Source organism: Pseudorasbora parva, chromosome 9 (assembly GCF_024679245.1).
Source record: "Pseudorasbora parva isolate DD20220531a chromosome 9, ASM2467924v1, whole genome shotgun sequence".
NCBI lineage: Eukaryota > Metazoa > Chordata > Actinopteri > Cypriniformes > Gobionidae > Pseudorasbora > Pseudorasbora parva.
This window is the reverse complement of record NC_090180.1, coordinates 34,609,500-34,624,732: the sequence shown is the minus strand read 5'-3', so window position 1 is coordinate 34,624,732 and position 15,233 is coordinate 34,609,500. Positions and strand designations below refer to the sequence as shown.

General features: G+C 37.0%; 1 protein-coding gene and 1 long non-coding RNA gene across 2 annotated transcripts in view; one reads left to right on the top strand and one right to left on the bottom strand.

Moving 5' to 3' along the window:
• Positions 1-1,910: 1,910 nt before the first annotated feature.
• arhgef18a (rho/rac guanine nucleotide exchange factor (GEF) 18a) overlaps positions 1,911-15,233 on the top strand; it is a 28,345-nt gene continuing 15,022 nt past the window's right edge. Inside the window, exon 1 of the mRNA XM_067452369.1 lies at positions 1,911-2,118. The gene's annotated coding sequence lies outside the window, so the exon portion shown is untranslated. The remainder of the gene's footprint in view (positions 2,119-15,233) is intronic.
• LOC137089677 (uncharacterized) lies at positions 11,023-12,171 on the bottom strand. The gene is made up of 3 exons (XR_010907758.1): positions 12,123-12,171; positions 11,951-12,004; positions 11,023-11,159 (listed from the first exon to the last, which is right to left on the bottom strand). It is a non-coding gene; the product is annotated as an uncharacterized lncRNA (long non-coding RNA).

Genomic DNA, 15,233 nt, shown 5'->3' with positions numbered 1-15,233 from the left:
TAATCCCACAAACAGGATTTTGTCTTTTATTTTTAAACTAATTAATATAAATCTATATTTTCAGGAAACTGTTGTTGTCAGCCGAATTGGGATTGTTCATTCAATCAAAAGCCCTGGTTGATTAATAATATATAAATCAAATAATTGGATAGAGCCACAGAATAGAGGTCCTTTTTCACAAAGATCCGCCTCCCACTTAAGTGATGTCTGACTTCACCACGATATTGAGGTGCACTTTATATTTTCTGTAAGTGTTAAAGCTCCATATTTTGACTAACGTTACCTACCGGAATGTCATCTCGGTGAAGACAGGAAATGCATTCATTCAATAAAAGGAAGAAAACGTAAACTTTTCAAACTTTATAATATAAATGTATAGTATAATGTCTCCTTCCTCTCTAGGGCTTTGTATATGGGATAGCTTTCTCCTGTTCTCCACATTATTGTGTCTCCTTGCACTCCTGCGCTTTGCAGGATAGGGGATTGGGCTCCTCAGCTACCGAATTCTTGGGGCTTGCCCCTTGTCTTTGTCGGTACATGAGAGGGAGTTTACTCCATGGTGTTGGTACATTTAACCAGCCGCCCTCAGGTCTATCTGGTGAATCTCCTCTTCTCCACTATCCTGCCTGTCCCAGACGCCAAGATAATGCCAAGAGACTGCATATTTTGGATAGAGGTTTGGCTTCTACACAGGAATACTCAGAACCGTGGGGCGTTTTGTTGCAACGCTGTCCACCATTGCTAGATTTACAACTTGACAGCTGTGCATCTCACGTTATCAAGAGGAGATGTGAACGGTGGGCTATATGGTTCTGTGGAATGCAGTGCGTTGATGATGTCACTGCCATATTATGTTCTGCAAAGTAGCCTACCCTTTTCATAAATTCTATTTTTTAATCTTTTTTTTTTTTTGAAGAAAAAAAAATAGAATTAAAAAAAAAAGAAAATATATATTTAAAAAAAATTCTATTTAAAAAAAAAGAATTTAAAGTTGTCATTCAAGCGGAACTAATTGGGAGTTATTTTACCAGTTGTGCGTTTTTCTCATAGGCTTCTTGACCTCATGCATAAGATGAAATATAAGACTTAATGTGTGAATAAAACAAAGAAATATAAAGTGTTGTAGCACTATCAGTTTCATCAGGGAAAATCAGGCCTGCTGAACACCAGCCTTCTGAGCTGTAGCTGCAAACAATTTGATCACATCAGTGTTAAATTACAGAACTGCCTTATGAATCAGCAGGTTCTCTTGATATACTGTATACAACATAGCCTAAAATAGGACAGTGTAATGGCTATTTGCCACAACTTTGAGGATTGGGACTCACCTAGTCTCTTATGTTTAGGAGTTTTTATGTTGTATCTGATCTATTGGTTTACAGTTCTATTTCAGTTTCTATTTTCTCCCCTTTATCACTAATCCACTTCTTTTACTGTCTTTTAAGGCCTACTTCAGGAAATACAAATACAAATCTAGTTGTCTTTTTGCTGAAAATTGTAACGGTTGGTGTGGTAGGGTTAGTAAGTTAAAACAATAACAAAACGTCCTTACCGTAACCAAAACTCTCATTTAATTCAGTTTCACCTGATGTACTAAAATAACTAATAGACATTTAAAAAAACTAAATTAGGCTAAACCTTCAACCAAAAAAAACAACAACAACAACAACAAAAAAAAAAAAAAAAAAAAAAAAAAAAAAAAAAAAAATATATATATATATATATATATATATATATATATATATATATATATATATATATATATATATATATATATATATATATTCAAAATATGGATAAAAACTATAATATTGTTTAAAATAACATTGGTCTGAAAGAAAGGAGGAGTGCTGCTGATCTTGATGGGAAGACAAACTCCGCCGCCTTCTGTTCCCGTCATGCCTCGAGTGAAGCAGCGCTGAATGTGTGTGTGTGTGCGCGCAGTGTGTATGACCATCGTTCCCGTGTATTTGTTCACTGCACTTGTTGTTACCACCGGTGTGGTGGATGCTTAATAAAAAGATACTGTCTGTGTCGAAAATAGAAAAAAGGATTGAAAAGAAAAGAAACTGCCCCGAGAAAAAGGATAGGAAATCATGTGAAGTTTCTTAAAAAATGGTAAGTAGAAACTTTTGTAGCTGAAGTTTGCGCGAGCCTCTTTGTGTTTAAAGTTTGTCATCGAGGCCTCGTGTTGTTTAATTGAACTTGTGGTTTATAGTTTACAGAGCATGTATTCTCGTTACTAAGTCATCTTTTTGTCCTATGTTTAGAGGTATACCACGTCTTTTAAGTCCCACTTTTAGAGTCGTTCTTGGCCTATCATTCATTTATCGTTGCGGCTTTTCTTGAGAGGATTGTGACGTATAACTTACAAGTAAGTTAGATGGAAAAGTTTCGCTGTGATTTCACTTTGGGATTAATAATGGCGTCTTTTCTGACATTTCGTTTTGTTTTGTTTTTTAATCAGCGAACGGTATGTTTACTGTGGCGAGTAGATGTGGTCAACCCATGTCATGTTTTCAGATCTGTTGATTGTTCTGGTGTGGTGATGATCTGAAGGATGGTTTATCTGTTCATTACATTCCTTGAATTCCGTCTTGATTAATGCCTCATTCGCTCATGATACTAGTTTCACCATCAGATCTGTAGAAAAGCTAAGTTGGTTTGTGATCCTGGTAATTTGTAAAATAATCCCTGTGTTCTAGATACTTATTATACTTAATCCAGTTATGACTAGAATATTTTACAGTTTCACTTAAAAGGTTTCATACCTCATGTATCTTTTCAATTAGTCAGGCCTTATTAATTAACTTCTGGTATTAATTATTATTTTATAATCCTGCCTGGGTTGTTGTGATGCATAACTATTTGTAACATCAAATAATTGCACATTTATGTCAATATTTTTTCCGAATAGTTGACACATCAGTATTAATTTAAATTACTTGCTCGTTAAGTAGTTTAGCAGCTTGTAACTATTCAGCTAGTTACTAGTAGGCCTAGTCCTAAATATTTAGGATTGTCTGGTAGTAAATATTTAGACCAGTATCGTTTCATATACACGTGTGTATTCCAGTTGTTTTTAATTATGTTTTAGGGGTTTTTAAACTAAATGATAAATGTTGCGTTGGCTGAAATAAAAGTTTACGGTTTATAAAATATTTTATTTTAAGTAACAATTTTTTATTATTACACTGTAAAAAAAAAAGTGTTGGTTTTTGTTGGTTTAGCTTAAAAAAGTAAGTAACTTGGTTGCCTTAATTTTGAGTTTATTGAAATTAAAAAAAATAGTTAATGCAATGAAAGAAATTTGTTTAATAAATAGAAACTCAAAATATTATTGTTTCTGAACCACATAAAAAAATTGGATACATCATGAAAATAGCACTATTTGGCATGTTTTACTGCATCATCAGAAATAAAACACACAATTACCCAATATGCTTACAAAATCTTTTAATAATATTTTAATAAAGGTTGTCGAATCTCAAAAAATGCTCATTGTATTAACTAAAAATTTTAATTTCAATGAACTCAATTTTAAGGCAACTAGGTAACTTTCTTTCTAAGTCATTTTTTACAGTGTATTAACTATAATAACCCTGATTCTGACAAGTCATTACATTTGAAAAAGTTATCCTAGTGTCTCATAAATAAGTAATAGTATTTAATAAATTGTAAATCAGGAATAGATACTATCTGTGTTTGTGATTGTGTTTGTGACTGAATTAATATGACCCATCACTTAATACTAGTGTCTAACTGATAATTAAAAGAAATTAGTTAGAAATGTAGTATAGTAACATTTAAAGGAATAAATGTTATTAGCTTCACTATGTTAATATGAAACTCATGCTCAGTAACTTTCTGCATGGTCAGTCAGTTCCTTTACTCTGATTCAACCGAGGAAACCTAGAATCTCAGAAAACCTTGTCTTTGACTCGCAGTAAAGGTCAGTGTCTTTTAAGGTTGTCTAATCTGTAACTTATCTGTTTTTTTGTGTGAAACAGGAAGGCTTTCTGTATTTTATCTGGCCTGTTGATGTGTGAGAGGGGGGGGTGTTGACTTCATGGTCATATGTGGTTTGCAAGCCAGCCGTTTTTCACACAGTAACAGAACTAGTAAATCAGTTACAGCATGTGTAAACAAGAAATTCTCACATTTTGCAGCTGCTGAATACATTATCACACTATGAAAACCAGAGCGAACCAGTTCATTTTAATGTAACCAATACCCTCCCTCGATTAGTGTTTGTTTAGAACGGCGGTTTTTAGTGTATAAGATAAACAAAGATAGTGTGTCAAATTTCATGTGTCTTACGCTCAATGTAAAGGAAGGAGGGCGTTTGTTGTTTCTACATTATGCTGCAGACTGGGGCAGCCTGCTTTTCTTGTTGGACCGATAAGAATAAACCTTAGCCTCGTTTCACTTGGCTGTATTCATCTGCATCCAGTGGATGATTCAGAAGAGGTGCAGCCTGCATTAAAAATGGTCATTCAGCTAGAATAGTACAGTAATGAAACCACCTTTAGGATAAGGTAATTACATAACTGCTGAGGGGAGGTCTGAGTATTATTTAAGTGTGACTCAGCTCGTGCAATGATCCTTCTTGGTCCCCCCAGCAATTTGAGTCAGTGCTTTTAACCGCCATTCATCAAGGTGCAGCTGAATTTAGGTATGAAATGTGCATCCTAGTCAGTATCCTTCTCCTCATAATGGAGCAGTAGTTATGTGTTTAAACTTTATGGTCAGGTTTGCTCTTCTCGTTTGCCTGTCTTTTATTTAGCCTTCATGCACTTAACACTTGCTAGTCTTTATGAATGAATGTACTGTTTGAATAGCAGCACACACAATGTTTGAGTGCTATTAAGCATTGTTAGTGTGCTCACAAGGTGTATTATGCCTCTCTTGAGGATGGATTGGTTTGCCAATGTAACAGCTGCTGAGTGCCTTCTCAAAGTTTTATATATATTATACAGTGAGGAAAATAAGTATTTAAACACCCTGCTATTTTGCAAGTTCTCCCACTTGGAAATCATGGAGGGGTCTGAAATTGTCATCGTAGGTGCATGTCCACTGTGAGAGACATAATCTAAAAATATTTAAAAAATCTAGAAATCACAATATATGATTTTTTAAAAACTATTTATTTGTATGATACAACTGCAAATAAGTATTTGAACACCTGTCTATCAGCTAGAATTCTGACCCTCAAAGACCTGTTAGTCTGCCTTTAAAATGTCTACCTCCACTCCATTTATTATCCTCAATTAGATGCACCTGTTTGAGGTCGTTAGCTGCATAAAGACACCTGTCCACCCCATACAATCAGTAAGAATCCAACTACTCACATGGCTAAGACCAAAGAGCTGTCCAAAGACACTAGAGACAAAATTGTATACCTCCACAAGGCTGGAAAGGGCTACAGGGAAATTGCCAAGCAGCTTGGTGAAAACAGGTCCGCTGTTGGAGCAATCATTAGAAAACGGAAGAAGCTAAACATGACTGTCAATCTCCCTTGGGGCTCCATGCCAGATCACACCTCGTGGGGTCTCGATGATCCTAAGAAAGGTGAGAAATCAGCCCAGAACTACACAGGAGGAGCTGGTCAATGACCTGAAAAGAGCTGGGACCCCTATTTCTAAGGTTACCGTTGGTAATACACTAAGACGTCATGGTTTGAAATCATGCGTGGCACTTAATATTCCCCTGCTTAAACCAGCACATGTCCAGGCCCGTCTTAAGTTTGCCAATGACCATTTGGATGATCTAGAGCAGTAATGGGAGAAAGTCATGTGGTTAGATGAGACCAAAATAAAAATGTTTTGGTCAAAATTCCACTAAACGTGTTTGGAGGAAGAAGAATGATGAGTACCATCCCAAGAACACCATCCCTCCTGTGAAGAATGGGGGTGGTAGCACCATGCTTTGGGGGTGATTTTCTGCATATGGGACAGGGCGACTGCACTGTATTAAGGAGAGGATGACCGGGGCCATGTATTGGGAGATTTTGGGGAACAACCTCCTTCCCTTAGTTAGAGCATTGAAGATGGGTCGAGGCTGGGTCTTCCAACATGACAATGATCCAAAGCACACAGCCAGGATAACCAAGGAGTGGCTCTGTAAGAAGCATATCAAGGTTCTGGCGTGGCCTAGCCAGTCTCCAGACCTAAACCCAATAGAGAATCTTTGGAAGGAGCTCAAACTCTGTGTTTCTCAGCGATAGGCCAGAAACCTGACTGATCTAGAGAAGATCTGTGTGGAGGACAGGGCCAAAATCCCTCCTGCAGTGTGTGCAAACCTGGTAAAAAACTGCAAGAAACGTTTGACCTCTGTAATTGCAAACAAAGGCTACTGTACCAAATATTAACATTGATTTTCTCAGGTGTTCAAATACTTATTTGCAGCTGTATCATACAAATAAATAGTTAAAAAATCATACATTGTGATTTCGGGATTTTTTTTTTTTTTTTTTAGATTATGTCTCTCACAGTGGACATGCACCTACGATGACAATTTCAGACCCCTCCATGATTTCTAAGTGGGAGAACTTGCAAAATAGCAGGGTGTTCAAATACTTATTTTCCTCACTGTGTGTATGTATTCATGTGTATATATAGAATAGAATAGAATAGAATAGAATAGAATAGAATAGAATAGAATAGAAATATATATATAAAATGTATAATAGATATTATTTCACACCTGTTGTTCCAAATGTGAATGACTGACTGACTTCTGTGCAACACAAAAGATATTTGAAGAAAGACTTTTTTTTCTTCTTTTTTTTCCCTTCATACAGCTACATTCATTAGGTTCAGTGTATTTTTAGATCTTTCCAGTCTTGTCTTTTCGGTTTTTGCTTGGCTATTTTCAGAATTGAGCCTTTGGGCAATTGACATGCCACCGTGACCTGCACTGTGTCATCCAATAATTCATCTTAAACTATTTTATGCAGCATTTTTCTAGTTCTTTTATAATTGTTATTAATTAACTTGCCCTTTTTATGACCCTATAATAATTCAGAAAATAAATACATGGTCGTTTTGGAAAAGTCACGTCTCTTCATTTCTGAAGTGGACTGCAAAAATGCTTACAGCTGATTAAAATTGTGAAAAAACAAGTGACCTGACAAAGTCACTAGAAATTAATGTTACTTAGACATCATTCTGCACTCGTGGGAGTCACTTCAAAGATTTTTCTCGAAGTTATCAGGTCAGTTGCAAAAGGTAGTCAGTGGAAGGACAGTGATGTGTCAGAACTTATAACTCTGCTCTCCTACACATCTTACTATAACAATAGTACACATAATAATAATCTTGTTCATTGTTAACGCATTAACTAACGCTATCGCTGACAAGATCTTATTATAAAGTGTTAAAAATTTAACAATTTATTCACTTTTTTTGGTAAACAAAGTGCTGCATTACAGAGGTTTACTGATTTAAAAAAAAAAGACACAATTATGTGATATAATTGATATCCCTTAAAGGTCCCATGGCATGGATAGTTTTAGTATCTTATAATGTTTCCTGAGGTTTACTTATATTTTTAGTATGGTTTTTACATAAAAAGTCATAATTTAGAAATAAAAGGCATTTTTTCTATACTGTTATCAGCGCTTTGTCTGGAATGCTCTGTTTCAAGGGGCGTATCTGCTGTGAGTCTTCAGTGAAAACACCCACTGTTGTGATTCGCTGACATCTTTGCATTTGAAATGAGATTACGTGCAGAGGGGGCGTGGCTTAGTGAGGCCTGAGCAGCAGCAAGAGCGAGACAGGTCTAACTGCAGAACTGCAGAACCCATATACGTCACTCACAACAGTCTGAGGATGACAACAGCGCCACGGCACAGTCTCATGCCGGAAGTGGGCGGAGCTGATTTATCTTCGTATACATTGCTCTATTTGGAGCGTTTTAAGCCCAAAGTTTAAACGATGTTAATAATGTCAAGTATTTAATTAATAAGTTCTAATTGGAGGTAGATAGAGATGATAGATAGGCTAGATAGTAGATAGATATACTCACTCATAGTTAAATCATATAAATATGTTTTAAAATAAACAATACTGGATATTAATACAAAATAAAATAATTTACGTAAAAAAAAATATTTATAAAAAAACCATTGTAACGTTTTTAAAGTAAAAAGTTTTATTATTTTTTATTTATATTATGTCTTAAATATTATATTACATAAACTTAACACAAATCTTAACACACAAAAAATGAAAACAAAGATTGAGCATTTGAACATTTATTTTTATGACACAATATATATATTTTTTACTCAAGCATCTCAGAATAAACCTTTTTTTCATAGTACATAATATACATTAACAATTCTACACTGTTATGCATAATTCAGATTAATCAAACCCCAAAAGACACAGAAATTGTTTAATTTTATAAAATGTTCCTTTAAAATCCCCTTAAGTAGCAAAGGCATCATATACTAGCTTGGGTTTGCTTTAAAAAATACACAATCAGACCAAGGGGAATAAATTGAACTAAGTTAAAAGTTATTGCACAGCAGGTACAGTCTTGTTCAAAATAATAGCAGTACAATGTGACTAACCAGAATAATCAAGGTTTTTAGTATATTTTTTATTGCTACGTGGCAAACAAGTTACCAGTAGGTTCAGTAGATTGTCAGAAAACAAACAAGACCCAGCATTCATGATATGCACGCTCTTAAGGCTGTGCAATTGGGCAATTAGTTGAAAGGGGTGTGTTCAAAAAAATAGCAGTGTCTACCTTGGACTGTACAAACTCAAAACTATTTTGTACAAACATTTTTTTTTCTGGGATTTAGCAATCCTGTGAATCACTAAACTAATATTTAGTTGTATGACCACAGTTTTTTAAAACTGCTTGACATCTGTGTGGCATGGAGTCAACCAACTTGTCGCACCTCTCAGCTGTTATTCCACTCCATGATTCTTTAACAACATTCCACAATTCATTCACATTTCTTGGTTTTGCTTCAGAAACAGCATTTTTGATATCACCCCACAAGTTCTCAATTGGATTAAGGTCTGGAGATTGGGCTGGCCACTCCATAACATTAATTTTGTTGGTTTGGAACCAAGACTTTGCCCGTTTACTAGTGTGTTTTGGGTCATTGTCTTGTTGAAACAACCATTTCAAGGGCATGTCCTCTTCAGCATAGGGCAACATGACCTCTTCAAGTATTTTAACATATGCAAACTGATCCATGATCCCTGGTATGCGATAAATAGGCCCAACACCATAGTAGGAGAAACATGCCCATATCATGATGCTTGCACATCCATGCTTCACTGTCTTCACTGTGTACTGTGGCTTGAATTCAGAGTTTGGGGGTAGTCTCACAAACTGCCTGTGGCCCTTGGACCCAAAAAGAACAATTTTACTCTCATCAGTCCACAAAATGTTCCTCCATTTCTCTTTAGGCCAGTTGATGTGTTCTTTGGCAAATTGTAACCTCTTCTACATTTACATTTACATTTAATCATTTAGCAGACGCTTTTATCCAAAGCGACTTACAAAAAAGGGGAGAGTAATAGAAGCAACGGAACAGACAAGGCCAAAAACCTGTAAGAGCTGTAAGAAATCTCGATTAATTAGCACAATACACAACAAAATTTTTTTTTTTTTAAAGACAGACATCTACAACAAAAACTCACGTACGCAAAGTGCCGAACACTGGATTTTGATAGCTATGATAACAACCCATTAGGACTAAGGCTGTTGCCCCAGCTGTTGTCGTTAATGCAGATTCAGTGGCCCAATGGGTTGGTTTTGTATTCTAGCTAAACGCGCAGCAATAGCCATCTACAACAAAAACTCACGTACGCAATATACAGAACACTGGATTCTGATAGTTATGATAACTATGTAACATACCCGCCTGAAGGCACAAATCCGGATGCGAGACGTAGATATGATCCAGGAGTGTGCGCTTTTGGTCGTTGCTGTGGTGATCAGTAAGTGCTATTCTGTATTGGTCAAGTGCAAATGGTAAAGATGTGTCTTAAGATGTTTTTTAAAAATGGCTACAGACTCGGCAGCACGAATTGAGATCGGCAGGTCATTCCACCAGGTGGGAACGGTCCAGGAAAATGTCCGTGAAAGCGATTTCATGCCTCTTTGGGATGGAACCACGAGGCGTGGCTCACTCGCAGAACGCAAGCTTCTGGAGGGTGTGTAAGTCTGAATTTAGGTATATTGGTGCAGAGCCAGTGGTTGCTCTTCTGCACATGCCTTTTTTTTAACAGAGGGACTTTGCGGGGGATTCTTGAAAATAGATTAGCTTCACACAGCCGTCTTCTAACTGTCACAGTACTTACAGGTAACTCCAGACTGTCTTTGATCATCCTGGAGGTGATCATTGGCTGAGCCTTTGCCATTCTGGTTATTCTTCTATCCATTTTGATGGTTGTCTTCCGTTTTCTTCCACGTCTCTCTGGTTTTGCTCTCCATTTTAAGGCATTGGAGATCATTTTAGCTGAACAGCCTATCATTTTTTGCACCTCTTTATAGGTTTTCCCCTCTCTAATCAACTTTTTAATCAAAGTACGCTGTTCTTCTGAACAATGTCTTGAACGAGCCATTTTCCTCAGCTTTCAAATGCATGTTCAACAAGTGTTGGCTTCATCCTTAAATAGGGGCCACCTGATTCACACCTGTTTCTTCACAAAATTGATGACCTCAGTGATTGAATGCCACACTGCTATTTTTTTTAACACACCCCTTTCAACTATTTCAACTAATTGCCCAATTGCACAGCCTTAAGAGCGTGCTTATCATGAATGCTGGGTCTCATTTGTTTTCTGAGAATCTACTGAACCTACTGGTAACTTGTTTGCCACGTAGCAATAAAAAAAATACGAAAAACCTTGATTATTCTGGTTAGTCACATTGTACTGCTATTATTTTGAACAATACTGTACATGACAAATTTAATCTAAAATAAATGTAACCTCTATAAACATTGACAACTGTCTCTTTGGACAGTTGTCAGTCAACCATTCAGCCTGTGAAAGTTAAAGGGCTTTTTCCTAGTCTTCCACTTTCAAATTTCAGAAATCAGGGCTCTTCCACTAAACTGTTGAAAACTTTTGGTTGTTCCACAGTCTTTACACTGCAGTGCAGAGGTCTTCTGTGATCCGTGGCTCCTTCATGAGACAAGGGTACAAAAAATAGGATGAAATGTTGGAAGTGTTTTAACAATATCGTGTGTTGAAGTCAGGATGTAGCATGTATAATAAAGTTGTAAAAATTCATTTATGACAGAAATATGACATATATTTCTGACATAAATTATACCCTGTCACAATCAAATTAATTAACCATTTTCAGTTCAAAATGTATACAGAAATCAAAGGCAAGCACTTCATAGGGCTTTTCACACTGAGCTTATCGTCATTCTAAACACACTTTTAACCTCGGGTAAAGTAACATTTCACACTTTTATGTTTACTTGCTTTGGTCACTGTCACTGCACCACTGCATTCTATATAAATAATAAAGTCAGCATTGAAGAGGAAAAACAACAAATGCAAACAGAAGACGCAATTGCAGTGAAGAAGAGACCATTTAAATGATTGTATAGTCTGAAATGTCCATTCAGGATAAACTTATAATACAAGGACATGCAAAGCTTGAGCATTTTTGAAAACATATTGTGTGCAGTGCAGTGTCTGTCAGTGACCCTGATACTGCACATATATTATCCCATGGTTTATTAAAGTACAGTGTGGAACGGCAGTGTATGAATACCCAGGATTAATTGTTCATCTCGATTCTCGGGTAAATGATGATCAGTGTGAAACATGAAGCAAGATAACCCAGGATTCTGTATATCCGGAGTTTACTATTTCAAGTGTGAAAAGCCCTCATGTTTTTTATCCTAATGAAGGGAAGCTTGTATTTAAAAAAAGTTTTACCTTTCCCTTCTTTTTCTTACCATTAACATGAAGATCCTACTGTCAATAGAGCCATCCAACTGTTGTGGAACAGTCTAAAACAATCGAACATTATAGAATAGAACTATCGAACATTCCTGGAAAATGTGACATATAACAACACACTATCTGTATAAGTAGCTTATGTCTTTATTAGAGCCTTTTAAAACTAACCTTGTTTTTGATCAGCTTCCATTGTCCTGGGGTGACATTCTGATTGTCAATTTTGTTAGCTTAAGCACTATATATATATACTATTTCTTGCCACTGTGTATAAACAAATAACTCAAAATCTTCATACCTCCATGGACAGCTGCTTTTTGAAGTGAATTGTAAGGTGTACTGTGCCATCTGGTCAGTTTAAAACACTGGGCAGTAGAAACTGTTGCAGAATGTCTTGCATTGGTGTACATGAAGTAAAGCTGATCCTCTCCAAATCGTAATGCCTCTATAAATTAGAGGGAAAAACACATTAAACACTGGTCAGTATCAGATAAAAGTAAATAAAAAATACGGCGCCATTAACAAAGTAAAATCACAAACAATTATGCTCTTAAAGAAAGACCATATCAACAGACGCAATAGACATCGTAAAGCAGAGCACATTAGAAAAAAATAGAGCCACGTTCTGTATAAAGTGTTAATACAACAACGATGGATCAAATACACAACACATATAAACTTGATAGATTAAAACCACAACACAAAACAGCTGTTTACCGTGTTCTCGTCTTCCGCCGTGCCGATTGTTTAGTTTTCGTTAACTCCGCCCACTTCCGGCATAAGACTGTGCCGTGGCGCTGTTGCCCTCTGACCGTTGTGAGTGACGTATATGGGTTCTGCGGTTCTGCAGTTGGTTATTATTGGCAGGAGCACTCACTGCCAGTCGAGTAGTGGTGGAATTTTTGATTCTTTTAAGAGAGTCGTCTACTCATTAAAAAAAATAAGTCTAAAGTGGTTCAGATGACCAAAGGAAGTTTTCTTGCATGATTAACATTTAATTGTTTGTCAGATATTTAGACATTCGTATATCTGGGATTATGGTAAACGTGGGGTTATAAACATGAATGAGACGAAGGTAGCCTACCAGTACGTTCACGAACGAGGTCTCTCTCTCGTTCAGAGCTGGTTCATTTCGTTCACGAACAATGTCTCTCTCTGGTTCAGACTCAAAAAAGCGACTCGGTCAGTGAAGTTCGTTCAGTAGCTCAGAATGCTATTTACTGACGTGACACACAAGATCTATTTAACTATACTGTCACATTTTTTATTTGTTTTGCAGTTTTTAGAGAAGTGCATGACATGACTCAAACGTAATGAAGAAAACAGTTCAAACATAAAAATAAATTAAAGCTGCAAGCAGCATTTAGCGGGGTTCAAGTCTTTAAGGCCTTTTAAGCACGTAATCATTTAACATCAACCTGCATTATTACACTATTTTCATTACAGTGGTAAAGTGTACATTTCTTTCTTTGCTGCAAATATACCACCTACACAAGCCGAGCTGTTCGCAATCAGTATCCTTCAATAACTGGTTCATTTCATTTACGAACGAAATGAAACTTGTGAGAATCATTCTTGCATTTTGGTGATTTGCTAGCTATTATTTTGTTTTAATCAGGCTCTTGTCCGTCGAGCAAGTAAAATTCTCTTTCACTTGTCCCTTCAAAAAATCCACTTTTCCCGGGCAAATGGACAAGCATTAATGTCGAGCCCTGAAAATAAAAACAAATTTTCAAATAATATAAATCTCCTTTACTATCAATTTTTATCAATTTAACACATCCTTGCTGAATACATTTATTTCTAGGGTTTACAAAGAATGGTGTGAAAAGGGAAAAACATCCAGTATGCGGCAGTCCTGTGGGCGAAAATGCCTTGTTGTTGCTAGAGGTCAGAGGAGAATGGGTCGACTGATTCAACCTGATAGAAGAGTAACTTTTACTGAAATAACCACCTGTTACAACCGAGGTATGCAGCAAAGCATTTGTGAAGCCACATCACGCACAACCTTGAGTCGGATGGTCTACAACAGCAGAAAACCCCACCGGGTACCACTCATCTCCACTACAAATAGGAAAAAGAGGCTACAATTGGCAGAAGACTGGAAAAATGTTGCTTGGTCTAATGAGTCTTAATTTCTGTTGTAGTGAGTCAACATTCAGATGGTAGAGTCAGAATTTGGCATAACCAGAATGAGAACATGGATCCATCATGCCTTGTTACCACTGTGCAGGCGGTGGTGGTGGTGGTGGTGTAATGGTGTGGGGGAGGATTTCTTGGCACACTTTAGGCGCCTTAGTGCCAATTTGGCATGGTTTAAATGCCACGGCCTGAGCATTGTTTCTGACCATGTTTATCCCTTTATGACCACCATGTACCCATCCTCTGATGCCTACTTCCAGCAGGATAATGCACCATGTCACAAAGCTTGAATCATTTCAAATTGGTTTCTTGAACATAACAATGAGTTCACTGTACTTCACTGGCCCCCACAGTCACCAGATCTCAACCAAGCCTGCAGTCTCCCTCTCATGAAGCTTTCGTGCCTCGATCGCCCCCCGGTGACCGTTCCCAGTATAGCCGCCCCTCTGTGTTTTCTAATGGTAGAGAGGCAAACTAAATAATAAAATTACACTTCAAATATTTTTTCCCCAAAGTTAGTTTATGTCACTGAAGGCAGTTATCATCACGATGATTTCATTTCAAGTGTTCGTTTTTAAAATAAGTTTAGTTTTAGTTAGTTATTTGATGCTATAAAAACGGGGGGTGTGACGTCATGGTTGACAGCTGAGACTGACGGCTTCTCTGAGTGAAGTTGTCACTGAGGCACTAACTGACTTTTTTCGAAATTTTTGGGAGCAGATTGGAGCTTTAGCTTTAATTTCTACATTTCCATAACTGTTTATTTCACACCAACATAATTAATTGTTCTGCATCTGCGAGAGTGTGGGCGGGCTTTTGATATCGCAGCTGTACTTCCTGCGCTCTACTGCGCAACTCCGGCCCCGAAATCGCTACTGCGCAGACTCAGTCCCAAGATGTCCGCGCCGTGCAGGCCGCCTAAAAGCTTCAAATCTGCCAAGCGGAAACGGATGATGTTGAGTCGTCCATATTTTTTTATGGTCTATGATCTCAACCCAATAGAGCATCTTTGGGATGTGGTGGAACGGGAGCTTCGTGCCCTGGATGTGCATCCCACAAATCTCCATCAACTACAAGATGCTATCCTATCAATATGGGCCAACATTTCTAAAGAATGATTTCAGCACCTTGTTGAATCAA